The sequence below is a fragment of the Aegilops tauschii genome, chromosome 2 (genome assembly GCF_002575655.3).
Source record: "Aegilops tauschii subsp. strangulata cultivar AL8/78 chromosome 2, Aet v6.0, whole genome shotgun sequence".
In the NCBI taxonomy this organism is placed as follows: domain Eukaryota; kingdom Viridiplantae; phylum Streptophyta; class Magnoliopsida; order Poales; family Poaceae; genus Aegilops; species Aegilops tauschii.
In genome coordinates this window covers 91,762,182-91,779,269 of record NC_053036.3, presented here as the reverse complement: position 1 = coordinate 91,779,269, position 17,088 = coordinate 91,762,182, and positions in this window count along the sequence as shown.

The window sequence follows — 17,088 nt, the reverse complement described above, 5'->3', positions numbered from 1 at the left end:
GGGCTGCGACGCGTTGATCTTACGAGGCCGGGCATGACCCAGAAAAGTGTGTCCGGCCAAATGGGATCGAGCGTGTTGGGTTATGTGGTGCACCCCTGCAGGGAAGTTTATCTATTCGAATAGCCGTGTCCCTCGGTAAAAGGACGACCCGGAGTTGTACCTCGACCTTATGACAACTAGAACTGGATACTTAATAAAACACACCCTTCCAAGTGCCAGATACAACCCGGTGATCGCTCTCTAACAGGGCGACGAGGAGGGGATCGCTGGATAGGATTATGCTATGCGATGCTACTTGGAGGACTTCAATCTACTCTCTTCTACATGCTGCAAGATGGAGATGGCCAGAAGCGTAGTCTTCAACAGGACTAGCTATCCCCCTCTTATTCTGGCATTCTGCAGTTCAGTCCACTGATATGTCCCTTTACACATATACCCATGCATATGTAGTGTAGCTCCTTGCTTGCGAGTACTTTGGATGAGTACTCACGGTTGCTTCTCTCCCTCTTTTCCCCCTTTTCCTTTCTATCTGGTTGTCACAACCAGATGGTGGAGTCCAGGAGCCAGACGCCACCATCGACGCCGACTCCTACGACACTGGAGGTGCCTACTACTACGTGCAGGCCGCTGACGATGACCAGGAGTAGTGAGGAGGATCCCAGGCAGGAGGCCTGCGCCTCGTTCGATCTGTATCCCAGTTTGTGCTAGCCTTCTTAAGGCAAACTTGTTTAACTTGTGTCTGTACTCAGATATTGTTGCTTCCGCTGACTCGTCTATGATCGAGCACTTGTATTCGAGCCCTCGAGGCCCCTGGCTTGTATTATGATGCTTGTATGACTTATTTATGTTTTAGAGTTGTGTTGTGATATCTTCCCGTGAGTCCCTGATCTTGATCGTACACATTTGCGTGCATGATTAGTGTACGGTCAAATCGGGGGCGTCACAAGTTGGTATCAGAGCCGACTGCCTATAGGAATCCCCCTTTCCACACTCCTTGGCCGAAGTCGAGTCTAGACATTACAAAACTTTTACTAACATGGCTGTGTGTCTTACGGGCCCACGTCGCCATTGGGTGGTACTAGGGTCTTTTACTCCTCGACCTTTACTCTGGGACTCTGAACTCTCTTCTACTCGGGTTAAATGAATTTACTAACTCTAACACTAGGATCCCGTGACCGCATTCACACCAAAGTTGGATAAGCCATAGTTGTTTCTTAGAATAGTATTTTGAACAATTCACACACTGTCATTTGACTCCTTTGAAACGTCTTTGCTTTCAGATGGAACCCACGAGGCAGGTCGTGCGCCACACGACGGCCATTGGTGCCTCGGGATCACCGACTGTGCTATCTGAGATGATGACATATCTGGGTTATCGCTGGCACCCTGAGTACACCGTCTACGAGGAGTACCAGGACTTTAACCAGGAGCAGTACCATGCCATCGTCCACCTCTACCCGCGGGAGTATGACTCCACTACTGTGCTGCACACCGCACATGGTGTTGGTGTGACCATCGATATGTGTGTCCACGATGCTGCCTATGCTGCTCTGACACGTCTTCGTGGAGAGTATCGGGAGTTGGACACCTCCCCTTTCAGGCACATTGCTATCGCATCTGATGTTGGTGCGGAGGGATACTATACTGCTGCCTACTCCACTGTCACCCGAGAGCCCTTCTACCATCAGAACCTGGTTCTGCATGCTGATGGGCTGGATCGAGCTAACCGAGCTCTTCGCCACGAGATGTACACCACCCGTCAGCACCTTTACCGTGCTCTAACGCTGCTGCACCCCTTTGTCCGATCTGGACAGCTACCGCGTACTGCGATCTACCCAGCCAGGACCGTGATGCCCCACGGTGTCGGTTGGCCAGAGGTGGGAGGCTACTCTCCCGCACTTGGTCCTCTTCTGCCACCTGAGCGTCGGGCTCTACACCTGAGTATCCGCGGCCCCCAGTCTGCTAACGTGGAGGGCTATCCGTTGCCTCACTACCAGTTCTCGGGCTACGATTACCTCCACAGTACCTCTTGGGACTGATGTAGGCTTGCTTGTAGTGTTAGATGCATTCGCCGCGAGCCTGTGTGCCGCCTATGATGTTTTAGTCTATGTACTGAACTCTGTGTACTGAACTCTATGCATGACCCCTTTTGTAAGTTATGCCGACTACTATGTAGTAGCTATCGTGCTCCTTTCATTATGCATGTTTCATCATGAATGATCCTTGTCTTTGCAAATTTCTCAATGCTGAACCCCTGTTATATATTAGCAGGATGGTTAGACCAGGTGGTCGTGGTAGTGGTGGCAATGCCCCACCACCACCTGAGTACATGGCTGGTATGATCCAACAGTTCGAACTGAACCGCCAATTCATGGAAAATATGATGGCTCAGTTTCCTCGCCCCAATATGGACCAGCAACCAACCCCAGTAACTCTGCAGGAATTCATGCGCCTCAATCCAACTGTGTACCGCAGCTCAACTCAGCCTCTGGATGCTGATGACTGGCTCCGTGACATCACCTATGAGATGGAGTCTGCCAATGTAGCCCCTGCCAGCTACGTCAACTTTGCTTCCTTCTTTCTGAAGGGACCCGCAGCTCAATGGTGGGACAGCCACAGGCGTACTCTGCCAGCTGGAACAATTATCACCTGGCCAGACTTCCAAGCTGCTTTCCGTGCCCGCTTCATTCCTCAAGGAGTCATGGACCGGAAGAAGCGTGAGTTCCGCAACCTCAACCAAGGCAACAAAACTGTTGAAGCTTATCAGCGGGAGTTTCTGGACTTGTCTCGCTATGCTGAGGAGGACATTGCAACTGATGCACGCAGACAGGAGAAGTTCTGTGATGGCCTTCAAGCTGACATCAAGCTCGCACTTCTAGTGCATGACTTTGCTGATTCCGCCACCTTGGTGAACAAGGCCATCAATGTCGAAACTGGTCTGCAGGAATACCAGAGCTCTCACAGGCGCAACCGTGACACGGGCTCATCTTCGGGCTCGCCCTCACAGAAGCGTAAGATATGGATCCCGAACAGCATGTACCGTCCAAATGCATCTGCCCCAAGGCAGACCTATGCTGCACCTCGTCTGCCTCCACCACCATCTAGGCAGTCAAGACTTCCAGCTCCACCGTCCCAAGCCCCTGTTCCCACTCCCAATAATGGTTTGTGCTTCAGGTGCGGTCAACCAGGACACCGTGCTAGAGAATGCAACCAGAACGAGAATCAACTAGCCCTTCCAGCAACTGGCCGTGGTAACAACCAGCCCCGCAACAACAATGCTAAGTCTTATGGTCGTGCTCATGCCAACCACGTTGATCTCAACGAAGCTCAAGACCAGCCTGCCACTGTGATGGGTACACTCCTCTTAAATTCAGAACCAGCATCCGTTTTATTTGATACAGGTGCATCGCATTCATTCATGTCAGAAGATTTTGCATACAAGCACAACGTTAAATGTGAGGAGATGAACACCTCGGTATTGGTCAAAACCCCCGAGGGACAGTGTCAAACCTCCCTGGTTGGCATCGATGTCCCCGTGGAAATCGAAGGGCTGGAATTCTATGCCTCCCCCATTATCCTGAAGTCGTCTAACATCGACCTCATTTTGGGGATGGATTGGTTGAAAGCGCATACTGCTTCTATAGTTTGCGCCACTAAGACCGTCCATCTACTTCACCCTTCAGATGAAATAGTTGCTTACCACGCTCATCTGGTGCAAAATGCCGAGGCCAGGCTCTATGCATTGAATGCATTGAACGCTGCACCACTCGAGGGCATTGAAAACATTCCCGTCATGCGTGAATTCCTCGACGTCTTTCCTGAAGAACTTCCAGGGATTCCCCCTGCTAGAGCTGTCGAATTCATCATCGACTTGAAACCAGGCACCACTCCTATAGCCAAGCGACCCTACAAGATGCCGCCGCATGAACTCCTTGAGCTTAAGGAGGAAATCGACAATTCTCTTCGCAAAGGATTCATTCGCCCAAGTTGCTCTCCTTGGGGAGCACCTTCTCTCTTTGTCAAGAAGAAGGATGGGACAAACCGATTAGTTCAAGACTACCGTCCTGTAAACCAAGCTACCATTCAGAATAAGTATCCTCTTCCTCGGATCAATGATTTGTATGATCAACTGGCTGGTTCATCAGTGTTCTCTAAGCTCGACTTGAGGCTGGGTTACCACCAGATCCGTGTTCGCGAAGAGGATATCCCAAAGACCGCCTTCGTGACTCGCTATGGTTCATACGAGTACACCGTCATGTCTTTCGGTTTAACCAATGCTCCAGCCACCTTCTCTCGTCTGATGAACTATATATTCATGGATTACCTCGACAAGTTCGTCGTGGTTTATCTGGATGATATCCTGGTATTTTCCAAGAACGAAGAAGAACATGCTAAACATCTTCGACTTGTGCTGGAAAAGCTACGAGAGCATCAACTATATGCCAAGTTCTCCAAATGTGAATTCTGGCTACCGGAAGTAACCTATCTTGGGCATGTCATCTCTAAGGATGGTATTGCCGTCAACCCCGAGCGAGTTCAGGCTATTCTCGATTAGACTCCTCCGAAGAACGTTAAGCAAGTCAGAAGTTTTCTCGGTCTCACCAGCTATTGCCGTCGATTTGTCGAGAACTTCTCTAAGATCGCCAGGCCTCTGACTAACCTGTTGCATAAGGGTGTCAAGTTCCAATGGACAGACAAATGTCAAGAAAGTTTCCAGGCACTCAAAGACAAGTTGACTTCTGCCCCAGTTCTAGCTCCACCTGATACTAAGAAGGACTTCGCCATTTACTGCGACGCTTCCCGTCAAGGATTAGGCTGTGTCCTAATGCAAGACCGCAAAGTGATTGCTTATGCCTCTCGGCAATTGCGCCCTCACGAAGAGAACTGCCCAGTTCATGACCTCAAACTTGCTGCTGTCATTCATGCGCTGAAGCAGTGGCGACATTACCTTCTTGGTAATCGTTGCGAGATCTTCACCGACCACCAAAGTCTGAAGTATCTGTTTACTCAGCCAGACCTGAACCTCCGTCAGCAGAGATGGATGGAGCTTGTTGCAGACTTTGACTTGGGTATTTCCTATACGCCAGGCAAGGCTAATGTAATGGCTGATGCCTTGAGCCGCAAGTCTTACTGCAACCACCTCCAGGTTCACAAAGTTCAGCCCTCGCTTGTTGAAGAATTCAGGAAGCTGAACCTCCATATTATTCCTCTGGGTGCACTCGCTCCCCCTCCTAAGGAGTTTGGCAAGGTGAACCTCCACGTTGTTACCCAGGGTTCCCTCAATACCCTAGTTGCTAAACCAGATCTCGTGGACAGCATCAAAAGGCTACAGAAGTATGACTCTGAAGCCCACAAGATTAAGCGCTACCTCGCAGAAGGAAAGCCCTCCTTCTTCACTATTGCTAAAGATGGCACCTTATACTTCAAGGGCCGCCTAGTGGTGCCATGTGCAGAGAAAAACCTGGATATGACACAGGAGGTTATGAAAGAAGCTCATGATACGCCTCTATGTATCCACCCTGGTAGTACAAAGATGTACCAAGACATCCGTCAGAGATTCTGGTGGTCTAATATGAAGCGAGACATTGCTCGTTATGTCGCTGAGTGTGACGTTTGCCGTCGTATCAAAGCAGAACATCAAAGGCCTGCTGGAACTCTGCAACCTATCCCTATTCCTGAATGGAAATGGGACCATGTTGAGATGGACTTCGTCACTGGATTTCCCAAATCACAGAAAGGTAATGATGCTATTCTTGTCGTCATTGACTGGCTTTCCAAAGTTGCACATTTTCTGGCGGTCAAAGAAACGATCACTGCTAGTCAGTTGGCAACGCTCTATATGTCCAGGATTGTTTCACTCCACGGTATTCCATTGGTTATCAGCTCAGACCGTGGTAGCTTATTCACTTCAAGATTCTGGGCAAGTTTCCAAGAAGCTATGGGAACTGATCTGCCATTCACTACTGCATTTCATCCTCAGTCGCAAGGGCAGGTTGAACGCGTCAACCAAGTTCTCGAAGACATGCTTCAAGCTTGTGTTATTTCCTTCGGCAAGAAATGGGAGGAATCTCGACCGTATGCTGAGTTCTCTTATAATAATAGCTATCAAGCTAGTCTAAAGATGGCCCCCTTCGAAGTGTTATATGGACGAAAGTGCCGAACCCCTCTGAACTGGTCAGAAACTGGGGAACGTCCACTCTTTGGTCCGGATATTATCCAAGATGCCGAAGAACAAGTCCGCATTATCCGTGAGAATCTCAAGACTGCTCAGTCACGTCAGAAGAGTCACTATGACCGCCATCATAAAGACATGGTCTATCAACCTAGCGAAAAGGCTTATCTTTGAGTCACACCTATGAAGGGTGCTCACCGCTTCGGGATCAAGGGCAAACTAGCTCCTCGCTATATTGGCCCATTCACTATTCTCGAAAGGCGTGGAAAAGTGGCATACCAACTGGAGCTACCGCTGAACCTTTCTCAGGTTCACGATGTGTTCCATGTGTCACAGCTCCGCCGTTGCTTCAAGGACCCAATCCGAGCTGTGGATCATGAAGTGCTCGAATTGCAGCAGGACCTCTCCTATAAGGAGCATCCGGTCCGCATTCTTGACCAAGCTGGACGCCGCACACGTCAGAAGGTGATCAAGTTTCTCAAGGTCCAGTGGTCGCACCATTCTGAAGATGAGGCCACTTGGGAACGCGAGGATCGCCTGCGTGATGAATACCCCGCACTATTTCCTTCTACCTCCTAAATCTCGGGACGAGATTTCTTGTAGTGGAGGAGATTTGTAACGCCCGGATAATCATGCTACAGTAATCTCACGTTAATGATGGCACGTCACCTCTGTCACTGTAATTAATCTCGGGTTAAATCAAAACCGTTTCAAATTTAAATCCTAAATAAGTCAAACGACAAAAGTTTTCAAATATTAAAATAAAAATGTTCGGGCTATGTCAATTATTGCATCGGTAATTATGGTGAAGTAAACACATTTTTATAAAATGCCTAAATACTTTTAAATGAATTAAAACAGAAAAGAAATAATGAAAGAAAATACAAAGGGGAGAAACAAACTGAAAAAAAAGAAGAGAAAACCCTCCCCCCCACTGGGCCGACTGGCCCAGCTGGCCACCAGGCAGCCCGACCGGCCCACCCCTGCCTCAACCCTCGGGCCGGCCCACCCCGCGCCCCCACTCCCTTATCCCCCCCACTCCCCAGTACCCACCGACACTTCCCCAGTCCCCCACGAAAATATCCCCCCCTCCCCCGATTTGGATCGGGATCGAGGAGACCACCGTGCCTCGCCGTCGCCCGTCGTCGCAGGAGACCACGCCGCCACGCCGGAGCTCCTCCGTCGGCCTGCTTCCTCCTCCCCACCGGCCTACTTCCTCCTCCCCCGCCGGCCTGCTTCCCCCACCTCAACGGCCTGCCTCCTCGTCGCCCGGTCGTCGCCGTCAACCGCCTCGCGCCCCGCTGCCAATCCCCCTACGGCCCCAGTGAGCCCCGCCTCGCTCCCTCCCTCTCCCTCGTGCGCTCGCGCTCGTCGCCCCGGTCCCCGCCAATCTCGCTCGCGGTTGACGCGCTCCGGCCGCGTCCGATGCGCGCTCACCGCGCCGTGCCCGCGCCCGCACCCGCCCGTCCGCCACCGTCGTCGTCCTCGCCATGCCCATCGCTGCGCGTCCGCGGCCACCCGACTGGACCACGCTCGCCGTGCCCCCCGCTCCATACGACCTCGCCTTCGCCCCTGCCGCGCTCGCCCGCGCCCCTCCGCCTCCGCCGACCGCTCCGGTTCCAGGCCGCGCCCACCCCGTGGCCGCTCTCCTAGCTGCTCCCCGCCGCCGCCCTCGCCGGCCATGCGCGCGCTCGCCCCTGCCGCTCCCCGCCGTCCAGCCGCTGCCCCGCGGCGACGCCCGGGTTCGGCCGCCCCCGAGGCTCCTTTCGCCCGCACCCGAATGCCCGTGCCCGTTAAGGCCCATAGGGCCAATGACATGTGGGGCCCAGCCCACAGAACGAATTAAAATAATAATAATAATAATAAATTAATTAATAAAAATTAATAAATAAATAAATAAAGAAAATAAAAATAAAAATAAATTTAATTAATTAAGTAAATTAATCCTGTTTAAATTAATCTAATTAGTTAGTTAATTTAATTAAACAGTAGTTAATTAGCTAATAGCCCTGACAGGTGGGACCCACCTTTCAGGTTGACCAGGTCAACGGTCAACGTTGACTGCTGACGTCAGCATGACATCATGCTGATGTCATAAATCCAAATTTCGAATTAAATTAAATAATTAATTAAATTCCAGAAATTATTAAAATCTTTAGAAAATCATATCTTTTAATCCGTAACTCGGATGGAAATACTTTGTACATGAAAGTTGCTCAGAACGACGAGACGAATCCGGATACACATCCCGTTCGTCCACCACACATCCCTAACCTATCGAACCTGCAACTTTTCACCTCCGGTTCATCTGTCCGAAAACACAAAACATCGGGAATACTTTCCCGGATGTTCCCCCCCTTCGCCGGTACCACCTACTGTCGCGTTAGGGCACACCTAACACTGCTCATTGTCATGTCACGCATCGTCATGCTTATGTTTGCATTGTATTTACTGTTTCTTCCCCCCTCTTCCCTCCGGTAGACTACGAGACCGACACTTCTGCTGCCCAGTTCGACTACGGAGTTGACGACCCCTCCTACTTGCCAGAGCAACCAGGCAAGCCCCCCCTTGATCACCAGATATCGCCTATTCTCCTCTATACTGCTTGCATTAGAGTAGTGTAGCATGTTACTGCTTTCCGTTAATCCTATACTGATGCATAGCCTATCCTTGCTACTACTGTTGTTACCTTTACCTGCAATCCTACATGCTTAGTATAGGATGCTAGTTTTCCATCAGTGGCCCTACATTCTTGTCCGTCTGCTGTGCTATACTATCGGGCCGTGATCACCTGGGCGGTGATCACGGGTATATACTTATATACTATATACATCACACATGTGATGACTAAAGTCGGGTCGGCTCGTAGGAGTACCCGCAAGTGGATCTTTGTGGTGGAGCGACAGGGCAGGTTGAGACCACCTAGGCGAGAGGTGGGCCTGGCCCTGGACGGCGTCCGCGGTTACTTCGACATAACACGCATAACGAGTTCTTGGTATTTGAACTGAGTCTGGCCATTTGGTCTATATGCACTAACCATCTACGCGGGAGTAGTTATGGGTATCCCCGCGTCGTGGTATCAGCCGAAGCCTTCGTGACATCAGCGACTGAGTGGCGCGCGCCGCATTGGACTGGAGCGCCACTAGGCTAGGTCTGCTTCCGGCCGCGTACGCAACGTGCAGATGTGCATAGGGCGATGGGCCCAGACCCCTACGCGCATAGGGTTAGACCGGCGTGCTGACCTCTCTGTTGTGCCTAGGTGGGGCTGCGACGCGTTGATCTTACGAGGCCGGGCATGACCCAGAAAAGTGTGTCCAGCCAAATGGGATCGAGCGTGTTGGGTTATGTGGTGCACCCCTGCAGGGAAGTTTATCTATTCGAATAGCCGTGTCCCTCGGTAAAAGGACGACCCGGAGTTGTACCTCGACCTTATGACAACTAGAACTAGATACTTAATAAAACACACCCTTCCAAGTGCCAGATACAACCCGGTGATCGCTCTCTAACAGGGCGACGAGGAGGGGATCGCCGGGTAGGATTATGCTATGCGATGCTACTTGGAGGACTTCAATCTACTCTCTTCTACATGCACCAAGATGGAGATGGCCAGAAGCGTAGTCTTCGACAGGACTAGCTATCCCCCTCTTATTCTGGCATTCTGCAGTTCAGTCCACTGATATGTCCCTTTACACATATACCCATGCATATGTAGTGTAGCTCCTTGCTTGCGAGTCCTTTGGATGTGTACTCACGGTTGCTTCTCTCCCTCTTTTCCCCCTTTTCCTTTCTATCTGGTTGTCACAACCAGATGCTGGAGTCCAGGAGCCAGACGCCACCGTCGACGCCGACTCCTACGACACTGGAGGTGCCTACTACTACGTGCAGGCCGCTGACGACGACCAGGAGTAGTTAGGAGGATCCCAGGCAGGAGGCCTGCGCCTCGTTCGATCTGTATCCCATTTTGTGCTAGCCTTCTTAAGGCAAACTTGTTTAACTTGTGTCTGTACTCAGATATTGTTGCTTCCGCTGACTCGTCTATGATCGAGCACTTGTATTCGAGCCCTCGAGGCCCCTGGCTTGTATTATGATGCTTGTATGACTTATTTATGTTTTAGAGTTGTGTTGTGATATCTTCCCGTGAGTCCCTGATCTTGATCGTACACATTTGCGTGCATGATTAGTGTACGGTGAAATCGGGGGCGTCACATTCTATCCGTGAATTATATCATGCCATCATGTTTCCATCGACGGCATGTTTGTGATTTATGGCATGCCAACCACTTTAATAGACACATCGTATAGTTATATCATGTCATCCTGTTTACATAGTCATCATACTTTGAAGTATGTCATTCTATCCTGTTTAGTTAGCCACCATACATGTGAAATTGTGTCATGCTATCCTGGTTAATTAGCCATCATATATGTGAAATTATGTCCTGCTATTCTGTTTGCTTAGACAACATAAATGTGAATTATTTCATGCCCTGTTTTCTTCCCTACTATCCATTGCACCTGTCTATCTTACAATGTCTGTACATTCAATTACTTTTCTTGTTTATCAGCCATTTCAATTGGAGGGAGTGATGGCAGTATCTGTGGGAGTAAAAACACGATCTTCAGAAAAGATCGTGCTACCTGTCGATGCAGATAGAACCACGGTTGTACTAGCCCAAGAACCAGCCCCACCACACATAACCCACACTCATGCAGATTGTACCCCTACCCAGTTGGACAGAGAACCAGCTACACCCCTTCTAACCCCAACCCCAGCAGATAGACATCCAGTTCCCGTTGACTCAGCACCGTCTCCACCACAGAGCACCCAAACACGAGCAGTTAGTAAGGCAACTGCAGTGCCCAAATCACGAGGACCACCACTCCGAACCCGAAGTCAATGCTTAAAGCAGAAGAAGAATTGTTCTCATGTCAGGTTCCGTAGCTATGGTTCATACTACTTTGCTCTTGCATCACTGTATTTACTGATACCAACTAATTTCAAATTTGAAGGATGCAATTGAAACTCCAATGGCGCAACAGGTATGTTTTAAACCTGTTTCTTCAACGTGTTTGGCTGTTTGCTGTTGTAACTTGCTCTATGTTGATTTCAGTTTCAATTGAATAGACAGATATGATTCGAACTGTATCTATCTTGATTTGGCAACATAAACTAGAATGATATAGACCATACAGTGACCATACTACATAGATATATGTTTGTTTCATGCTGTTATCATGTCCGCCTTACTACTGAACTGGTTTACCAAAATGAGTTTCATATACTACATTGTAAACCTGAGATGTGTTTGTTTGATTCTCTTTTAGAACGCAGATAAAATATTGGAGAAGAGTACCCTGTTATGCAATGGTAAAGGAAGTAATGCAGATAAGGTTCAAGATAGTGAGACATCCCTGTTGGTCTCCAAGAGCTGATAAAAACTATATTGAAGACACTGAGACAACCCCAAAGTCCTGTCTTGATGTAGTGTTCGAGTTACTGGCTACCACTGCTGGCACCAGCTTTTCGAACTCGTTGCCTGAATCAGTTCGGCTTCTTGAGTCTCAACGTCAAGTTGAAAGACATCGATCAGATGTTATGCGACAGGAAGCCGAAGGACTGAGGAAGTCCCTGCAGAATTCAGATGCATACTTTCTGGTGCAACAGCAAGCGCTGGAGGACTTAAGCGCCAAAAAAGAGAAAGTTAATAAGCTTGCTAAGCATCTTGCCAGCATTATGGGTACCCAGGATATTGTTTCTTGAGCTCTTCTGAAGTGGTTTCAGTTCTGGACTTGTTTTGCTGCGGCGTTTATATGCTGCTGTGTTCCCTATATTTGCAGTGGTGGCGAACTTTGATGCCCAGTGGATGTAATATGTGTAATAGCCGTGATAGCCTAGTGTAAGTTGCTTGCTTATTTATTTCCTTGTTGTCTTGTTTATTTTTTTTGCTTGTAGTCAGTGCACTTCTTTTTCTGCGGTTTGCTAGTGGCTACAATAACCTATTTTTTAAAACTAGGCCACAATAACCATGGGCTAATATTTACTGTAGTGACATTGGGCCTCCTACGGGCCGTAGAAACAGTGGGCCTTCTACGGGCCATATGATGGATTGGCCAAACATGGGCCAAACAGACCGCATTCTGGCCGTAAACGGGCTAGAGTTGGAATCGTCAGTTCATGGGCCGACCATAACAGGCCATCGTTAATAGGCCATATTTGATGACGCTATGAAAACGGCCCAACGTATTAACGGACCACAAACGGGCCGACTGTAACCATGGGCTGAATTTGGCCCACAAGCAGAAAATGACAGTAACGGGCCGTAAGTAAACGAATGCTGGAAAATAGCCCAAGAATAAATGGGCTCTGAGAAGGCTGAAAGATAACATGGGCTGGAAACGGCCCAACGGAATAACGGGCCGTTAATGGGTATAAAGTGATACACTGTTCTTTATGGGCCAGTTTCACCACGGGCCGTTAATGGGTGTAAAGTGATACACTGTTCATTACGGGCCAGTTTCACCACGGGCCGTTAATAGGCCAAGAGTTACATAGGGCCTCATATGGGCCGAAAGACGTCATGGCCATACATGGGCCAGAAGTGAAAACGGGCTGGAATCATATTGGATGGCCCAGATGACGCTACTGGGCCTAATTCGAATAGGGCGTAAGGGGCCTTGGGTTAGCGGGTTGTAAATGGGCTATATGCGAACAGGCCGTTAACACGCTTTCCATGGGCCGGCCCGCCACCTTTTGACCAAGTCAAACGGGCCGGCCTTTTTACAGGAATGGGCCTCTGTTGGGCCGTGCCACGTGTCGACGTATCATAGGCGCGTTCTGTCCAATGAGTGGATGACATCTGTCCCAGCGATGAGCTGACACGTGTTTCCTCCAGCCAATGATGATTTTACACGTGGAAAATCTCCATTGGTCGGGGCTGTTAACAGGTTATCGGATCCAAAACCCGATCCGATAGCTTAACGGCGTTCCGTTACGGTGGATGCCACGTGTCGGTCACCCTTGACGAAAGCACTTCTGTGACGCGCGATTTATCGTCATGGAAGTGGACACTTCCGTGATGATAATTTTGGTAATGTCATGGAACACTTCTATGACAGCACAGGTATGACTATCTTGATTCTGTCATAAAATCGTCATGGATGTACATGCATGACAGAAAACGCGACCTACTGTGACAAACATGTATCATCATGGAAGTGTATTTTTTTGTAGTGATGACCCGATCCCATTAATGATGGAGGAGGTTTGTTATTATTAAGTCAATTTAATTCCTTCTCCATCATCATGAACATGAATGAAGCAATGAGCATGTAGCATACAAATGCATGAACAAAATATTGAACTTCTCCAGTGCACAACTATGACATAAAGAACATGACAATACCATGTAATAGCATATTAACAGGGCATTACAATCCTCATAAGATTGTATAACAATGACATGCAAATAAAGTAGAGAAGTGACATGGCATTATCAATAACAACATTTTAATTAGCATGGCAAAAGATATCATGAAAACACAAGCATGCATGACAGGCATAAAGGAATAACTGCAGCTGCAAACGATATGAAACAACTGCAACTACACACACACAAGGTGCAAGCAAAGTCAACATGCAAGTTCGGGGCTCATGATAAGAGGTTGGCTTGCCTGGGGGTCGAGGAATACTCCGAGAAAAAGTGGGAAACGATCGCGGAAAGATTTGCCGGAAACAGTTCTCTCTCGGAGGGGCTGTTTACGTGCAAGGGCAAAATGGTCATTTTCACTGTGTGAAAACATAATGAAAATGATACCGACGGAAAGAGCTCGACGAACAGAGAACGTGAGCACTGGAATCACCTTATTCAGAGTTACGGGAAAAAGATACGGACGTTTAAAGCTCAGGGACTAGTTTGTAAAAATACTTCTACAAATAGGTCCCTGGTAGTTTAAACAGAACGTGTCTCTTCTGAAAATACGTTTTCCAGAAAGGGAAACGTATTCCCGGCCGGAGGAGAGGAAGAATATGCTTTCTGAGATTGAAAGCGTACTTTCCCAAAAGGCACTTTCGCGCGGGGAAAGCGGCTTCGCGGCGGGGTGCCGCCACATATCCAACGTGGCAGACTGGGCCACGCCCTTATCTCGCCGACAGGCGGGGCCGCGTGAGGAGGTGCCCGCCTGGCCACCTCTCGAGGCGCACGACCTACCCAGAAGATCAGGGCGGAGAGGCGCATCGGACGGTGGTCTTCATTGCCGGTGACAGGCGCTGCAGAGAGAGCAGCAAGGCCCGCGGCGGCGAGGAGCTTCGGTCACCGGCGGACATGGGGCTACGGTGGGGAAGAGGAGAGGCCGAGGCCACTGGGAGGCTCGTCGTAGCATGGGGGATGCAGAGGTGACGGAGAAACGGTGAGGGGAGCTCGGGATCACCGGAATCGGGTGAGACCCGAGGCGGCGGCCATGACGACGGTGGAGGTCGAGGAGCGACTCCGGGGACGAGAGGAGGGGTTGGGGAGGCGTAGAGAGGGCGGGGGAGCTGCTGATGAGCTCGGACGAGGCACTGACGGGCTATTTATAGCCGGGGCAGGGGCACCCGAGCCGGGCGCGTCCGGCCGCGGCTCTGCCGTGCTAAGCAGTCACGGGGAGGCATGGGAAGGCGACGAGGGGGAAGTGGACGAGCGCTAGAGAGTCACGGAGATGAGCAGCGCTCGGAGACGAACGGAGGAAGAGGACACCGGGGAGGAATGCGACGATGCACAGGAGCGCACTATTCCGTTCGTTGGCACGGCTCGCCGGAGAAGAAAACAAAGGGGGCCAGAGGTCCAGAGGGAAGAGGATGCCGAGGGGGAACTGTTGGGCATTAATGGCCAGGCCAGAGCCGGTTGGAGAAGCGTTGCCGACGACAACAGTGGCTAGACCACCGTTTTGGCTGGCTGCCCACGTAGTCACCACTGGCATGGCGCTCTGGAGTTTTTACTGATGTAAGTTCATGTCTACCGCGTAGTCCTTCCAGAGTGGAGTATTACCATGGTAAAGAAACGGGCAGAGACAATTTGAGCTGAGTAAACCAAGCTGCACAAGTTTGCTGTTGCAAGCTTGGCCACACTCTAGGGTAAAAGGTAAATAGGTTGTCTGGGAGTCTTAGGGTAGAAAGACTACGGTCCTGGGAGTTTTGAGGTAATTTGGACAACTATTTACCATAGTTGCTGTACAACCACCAAATCTGACCCAGAAACAGAATCATGATGAAGCACTCAATAGGAGTGATGGATTGAGCTAAATCTTGGCAAATTTTGATGATTTGAACATACCATGATGCTGTAAAAAGTTCATATCAAATGGACTTACCAAAATGGTACATCCTTCACAGCTATTATTTCTGGCCAAAAACTTCAGAAAAATCATCAGGGCAATTGGCCAGATGAAATGAGCCCAAATCTTGTGGAGATACGTTATAAGGATAGGAGAAGTCCTGGGAAAATTATCAGCCATAATGGAGCAAGATAAAATACACTTGCTTCACAAACTAAAAATTTGGATAGAAAACAAGAATTGCTCCCGTGCTCACATAGTTCAATGAAATGAACTTAATTTGGGTGGAGGCTAATGATTTGAGATACTTGAGAGGATGGAAAAGTTTCATCCCATTTGGAAACTCTATGAAGGTACTTCCTTCACAAAGTTGAATTCTGGTCAAAAACTTTGAAAAATAGCCCAGGGAGCTAGGATGAATGGATTTAGCTTATCTTTGGTATCCATGGGTTATTTATACATGTTAATCACCGTGCCAAATTACAGCTCAATTGTAATTAGGAATAAAGCACTTCCTTTGCAAAATTTCAGATAAGGCAGAAACTTTCATTGGATCATGTGCCAAATTTTTGAACTGAGGAACATGGGATTAGGATGGAACTGGTGATTATATAGCAAGGACAAGCTCCACAATTTATGTGGGAATTTTCTCTGCTATAAAAATAGTAGTTCCTTTGGAAAATGGCAGAAATGCAATATTGGCATTAAATAGGAAAAGGCAATTTTCCTTATTTAATTATGGCCAATATACTTGCCAGAGCTTGGATTGGGCATAAGTATCAAATCCACCAATTCTCATGAATTTAGGAGATGGCTAGCTATGCCTTTGGATTTTACTCCTCAGAAAGGCAAGAAAAGGACTAAATCATAATTCAAAAATATTGCATTGGACTTAGCAATATTTTTGCATATCCAAGGTTCAGAAGGATAGGATGATCTCTGGGAACAATTGGGAGGATAAACAAATCAAAGAAAATGAGAGCTCCTTTGTATTCACAAAGGGCATATTCAAATTGCAAAAATTTGGAATTAGGGTTTGAGAGGATTTGAGCTGATGAAAATGAGGTCTTGCCCACTGTAAAAGAAACGAGCAAGGTTTTGAAAGGTTGGAAATGACAAAATTTCTCAGAGTCATCCAGCAAACTCAGGAGAAAATTTTGAAAATGAGTGCCAGGAGAGAATAACAGCACAAAAATTGATAACCCAATTTTGGGGCTGTTACAACTCTCCCCCCTTAAAAAGAATCTCGTCCTCGAGATTCCTAGGGTTACAGCACAAATGTAAGAATAACCACTCCGGGGAAAAACCTCGGGTTAATTTTTAACCCTTTGGTTAAATTCAAACGAGTTGGGGGCACCGATAATTGGTACACCCAAAGAGAGATGAGGCAAACCTGGTTATATTCACGGATAGGGGCATTCGAGATCAAACTCCCGAAAAAAGTGCTAGATGCACCCAGTGAACAGTGGTTTGACCTGCTGACACATGGGTCCAGGGCCCACTGGCAGCCTCCTTCTACCTCCGGTTTGCTGCTTCTCCTACGCTGCTGCTTCGCGTGCGGCTTGGTGCAGCACACATCTAGCTCCTAGGGCGATAAGGACCCTAAA